We start from the raw sequence: 5,897 nt of genomic DNA on the forward strand, positions 1-5,897 counted from the left end.
CCCAAAAATTTGATTGACACTTTGGATTTTCTGCCTCATTTAGCAACATGCATACGGCAAAACATTAGCAACAGCGATGTAGTGCAGCTCCTTTTCCCCCAAAGGAAAACAATTAATAAATAAACCATTATTCTTCATTCATAGACATTAATGCGTTTACTGCAGAGAACTGTTGTACTCTGTTGCTAACCAAAACAGCATTTAGTTTGGAGATTCATTTTGAAAATGAAAAGACGATTGCATGTTTTGTTATTATCCCTAAAATATATAGAATGTTTATACAGTGCATTTCTGTCCATCACAGTTGAGCATTTTCATCCTCTTGGAAATGTAAAACCACAAAGCATTTTGGAGGAAGGACAATGTGAAGGATGAGGGGGTGTCGCAAGGGTCCACCGGTGTCAGCCGTTGCATGGGGTCATCGTGGGGGAGGTGAAAATTAAAGCACGCGGGTGACGTCTTGCACCTAGCTACCTTGCCCTCAATGGGATCAGTGACCTGTGTATGTGTGTGCGTGCATGTGAGTGTGTGAAAAACACACATGCAGGTAGGTGAGTCTCAGGTGGAGCTGCTGTCGCTGCATATTTGAGGCCTATCATCACTTAGGTGGTGAGGCCGTAAGAGCACGCACAAAACATTCTGATGGCAGTGTGTGCGTGTTTGTGTGTGAGTAATATTAAAGGGCCATCGTCATTTTGTTATTTTATGTCTATGGCTATCGTCACACTTTTCCTCTTTGTCGTCACTGATAAGCTTCTGTCGTGACATATAAAAAAATTTTGACTTCTGCATTATAACTTTCATTTCCCTTCAGAAGATGAGGAACAGAGTGATGACAACCATAGAACCGGAAATAAAATAAAAAACACATGAAGACAAGGTGAAATATAATGAAAAATGTTCAAATTAATCGGCAAAATAATTTAACAAATTTTACCAAATGATTGCGTCACCCTTTGAGTTTTTTTTTTCCAACACAGTGGACATTATTATTCAAAATGATTTTTTTGGGCCCTGCTAAAATGAACCCCGTGTCAAATTAAAATGCATACGACAGATGAAAATATCCTAAATGTTTTTTTCTTTTCCTGTCTATGCTGCAGCCATATGCGTGCGTGTTAGTGGCCTGCATACGCGTACTACCGGGGGGACCATGTGACTCAGCGTGGCTTTCGCCAGCCACATCATCGGGATGTCCTGGCACATAGACCATAATCATCTCCCGACATTAAAGGCCACTCGTTTTTCTCTAGTGTGTAATAAAAGGGGACTTCCACCAAAACAGCTTATAACTTTCTACAAATCACGTTCCACCAAAAGGCTTCCGTGTTGGTGTTTATTCCCACTTGTGAAGGAGACTCAGACGACACTCTGACAGACTTGGGCTCATTTTTGGGTTTGTCAAGTCACGCAGTTTTGGGTCAAGTTAATAGTTATTGTGGCTTGAAAGTAGTTATGTTGTGCGCTACTGTAAATGGGTTAACAGGTCTCGAGAGTAGGTCTTGTCCCAGAATATGATGACTGACACGTAGACTGAAAAGCACATTAGTAGGACAGTATAATCATAAATGAACTTGTCAGGTGCTCTAGTAAATATAATGACTCGATAAATCTTTCAGACTGACTACTATAGTATGAAACCCGTTTAAAAAAAAAAAAGAGAAAATGAAATGCAAAATAAATAGGTGATTTTTATGCTCACGCCCACAACGTCACAAACACCCCTTTTTATTTGCGCCGGTCTACAAAAATACTAAAATTAAATTTTCTACAAAAAAACGCTGTAAACATGGGTGAAATAAGTTTAAAAAATTTTAATCAACATTTAAAAAAAATAAAGGTCCCTTTCTGTATATAATCACTGACATGTAGATCGTCAAACAACTGCCTAAACAAGGCCTAAAAGCCGGCCAATGACAAAAAAGCACCAAATTATACCGTGAGGGCATTTCTCCCAACATCGCTCATTGGCAACGCTCCAAATGAGTGGGATGAGGACGAAGAAAGGCTGTTGTTGGACAAGCGAGACAGATAAAAAAGGGGAAAAAGAGAGACAGCAAGCCAGTGAAGGTCAATGTTATAGACGGGAGGCCAAACTCTGAGAAAGTCTCCAAATGAAGCGGCCAGAGGGGGGAGGAAAGCGAGGGAGGGTGTAATCTCTGGCTTCACCAGAATTGAGAGGAGGGTGGGGAGGCTTTTGGACCTCGCTTCACACACACGCACAAACAAGTTGGCCATGCCAGGCGGTTAGGTGGGAGGATGTAAGGGAGAGGGCTCCACCCTTGAGCTGCAGCTTTGTTGTGTGACACATAGGCAGCCCACCCTTGCATTCCCACCCCTAAATTTGGCCTTGAATACAATTGCAGGTTTTGAGGGCAACAAATCGGACCCGGCCACGCAGGCGGTACCGACTCGACGCAGAACTGGCCCAAAACGAAAAATGACTCGAGGAAAGAGGAGGAGGAGGTACGCCGGTTTCTTTAACTCAGTTTCAGCCCCCAAACTTTAAAGTTCTGTTTAAGAATTACATAACATACAGATACAAAATTCATACTCCCCATTGACTTGTCGAGGAGCAACTACAAAATTTAGTGAGCAAAATTAATCACAAATGAATGTATCAAAAACATTTCATGTGACAGTATAAAACTGTATTTTGCAAAACATATTATCATAAAAATATATCATGGCTGCACTTCCACAAGGCAGGGCCACCTCATAAAATGTGCAAACTTATTTTTTTCTATGGCAAGATGCGTATTTCATTGTGGCTTTTGCTGCAAGTGTTTTTTTTTTCCCTTTTCTTTTTTTTAATAGCTGAAAAGTGTGTGGCTGCAGCTACCAGAGTAGATTTTTTTTTTTTCATGACCTCTAACGCAGGACACATTTCTCTCCCCACCGCTTCATACTGGCTGTAAACATGTGTGTATTGGACACACACTCCCACACACATATACACACGCACACACACACACACGCACACACACACACACACACACACACACACACACACACACACACACACACACACACACACACACACACACACACACACACACACACACACAGTCTTTATTCTGAGTGTGCATCCCACCCCGATGACCGCTTTGAGCTTTCTGTCATTCTCCACCACTGGCCCACTGCTGTGTAATTACCATTTGTAACACATATACACACACATGAGTGTGTGTACACACAGGTGCATGGAAACACAATTATACACTCATAATTATACCCATTGCGTGCACGTGCAATGATAACAAGAGCAATAAGGATGAACCGATAGGACAAAATGAGGGTTGGTGTTTACAAGATTCACTGCTTGATAGCTTTTCTTTTCATGTGCATTTGTTTTTTATTCATATTTAAAAACAAGTCTTACTTCCAATTCTTTAACAAGCCTATTTAAAAAGCAATATCATTTATAAATGCATACATTAAATATGGCCTGCAATTGGCTTGTGTCTATTTAAAAAAAAAAAAAAGAATTTCCAACTTTTATGCCACATTACCAAAAATAGTGAATTGGTGAGTTTTTCTGCAAATAATGGAGGAAAGGTTAAAAAAAATCTGCTCATAGATGAATGTGGAGGACATCTATAAGATTTTCTTTCTCGCCAGTTGAAGGTCATGAGTATACTTCTCCCACCCTGTATCCTTCCTCCCATGCTCCCTTCCTGTAGTCCTCCCTGCACCTGATATCATTTTCACCCCCACCCCGAGAGTTTGAACTCCCCCATCCTTCCACCCTCCCTCCTCACCACGTGTTTGCCGGTTGAACTTCCCTCTGTGTTCCATCTGCCCCTTTGCCACCTCTCCCACTGCCTCGCAGCAGACCCACCTACTCAACGGGTGCTCGGCGCAGGCAAGCAAGGCAAGGCATCGCCGCTGTGGTGCACTAACTCAGCGGGAGGGGAGACTGTCGGGCTGCCGGGTGTCAAAAGCGATGGACCTGCAGCCTCCAAGGAGCAGACAAAGTGTGGCTATGAAGCTCATGTGAGGAATGCTGTGTTTATATTGGACATGCGGGTGCTCCACTATGTTGTGTGCGTTCAGGTTTCCTTACTTGCAAACTAGTCCCCCGTCCATGTTACCTTACTATAAGTTAGTTGCATGGGTTTTTTAAACAACAACTAACTAGTTCCAGTTGACTCAGACGTGTTGTTGTCACTCCACAATGCAGAGTGTGCCATTGCTAATCAAAACAGCAGCACCTACCAAGGCATTCTCTTGGATGAATTAAAGTGTGGTGTTTCCTGTACAGTACGAATGAACATGAAAATGCATATGTAGACTATACTAGCTTGTTCCAGTAGCATCTGACTCCACAATGTTATTTGCTTGGGCTTGCTAACCAAAACAGCAGCACCGACCAAGGCCTTGAAACTGTCTCTTGGATGAATGAATAGGTGATGGAAATTTCTTTAAAATTACTATTTGACCTGGCTCTCCCTTTTTTTTCATAATTAAAACAAAATAAAAGTAGAATTTGCACAACAAAAGTAGAATAATTAAAATAATAAAAACATTTGAAAACTGCAATATACATGGGACGAACGAAAACTCAAACTAAATATTCTTCTTTTTCTTATTTATATAAGCCTCAAACTAAATATTATTTGTTATTATTTTCTTTTGTGTATAGCAGCACATATTTAATCAAATAACATAACATTATGTAACATTATTATTCAAGTTCTTCAAGAGCTTTATTGTGATTTTTTTTCCCCTGACATGAAACTGCTCTATCTTGCCACGTTTTGTACTGATGATGATATAATGCGTTGACACCCACTGAAGTGTGCTTGTATTGTATTAGATTAATACACAGCATTTTGCGCTATCTTTCAGTTTATGATTTGTGTGCTGCCCCCACCTACTGGCTGCAAATCTAATGTTGTTTTTGTTACTCAACAAAATGGCACTGGGCCCATTTGTGGGCAGTCGCTTCCCACACAGGCACACGGAAATATCATCACTGCTAATTGGTGCCTTGCTGGTACCCATTCCTCAAGCCTGAGGAGCAAAGAAAAATAGATATTTCTATGTCATGCATATATTTTATCTACAGTGTTCGTTTACTATGAAGGGCTAGTGGTTTGTGCATCCGACTCACAGTTGTGAGGTTGAAGGTTTGAATCCGATAGGGCTTTGTATGGTCTCCCTGCGCCTGCTTGAGTTTTCTGTGGTGACTTTGGATTACTGACATTTTACATCTTTATAGACTTACTACCTCCCAAGTAACTACAAATGATTGTTGACTAAAGTGTTGCCGCTTACATCTCAATTTATTTTGAGCAAGCTTCACTTTTGATACCGTCCACAAGGGGTCATGATTTTGTTAAAGTGGTTCTCAACTGTGGTGTCCAGCATTTTTTTTTTGCTATTATGCCTCACCTACCACTTTATTAGGTATACCTGCACAAACCCTTCATGGCAATTAAATGGACTGACCTGTAATTTATAGGGATGAACATCATTTGTTTTCCATTTTATCTAACAAAATTGATTGAACCAAAGCTGTATTTTGAAGAAATGCATGCCTGTGAAAAAATATTATAATTTTTCATGATACATCTTTTTATGCAGTTCATTTCCAGTTAGTGATGTGCATTCCAGTTCTTTTAGGTGAACTGAATCTTTAGAATCAGTTCACTCAAAAGATTCGGCACCGACACCTACTGGTTGAAGTCATATGAACTGAAAAAAGAACGAATCACTGTAGGAAGTGATTCGTTCACTCTCGTTCACTGAAAAGAGTCGTACTTTTGAACGAATCGTTCACTCACGAGCCAACACTATTTCCAGTAATTATTCCTGCATACCTTTTGTCCGCAAGCGCTGCTTTTGTACATTGACTACATGTCCCATGATGCACCCGCTCCGGCTTGCACGTG

The sequence above is a fragment of the Syngnathus acus genome, chromosome 12 (assembly GCF_901709675.1).
Source record: "Syngnathus acus chromosome 12, fSynAcu1.2, whole genome shotgun sequence".
NCBI lineage: Eukaryota > Metazoa > Chordata > Actinopteri > Syngnathiformes > Syngnathidae > Syngnathus > Syngnathus acus.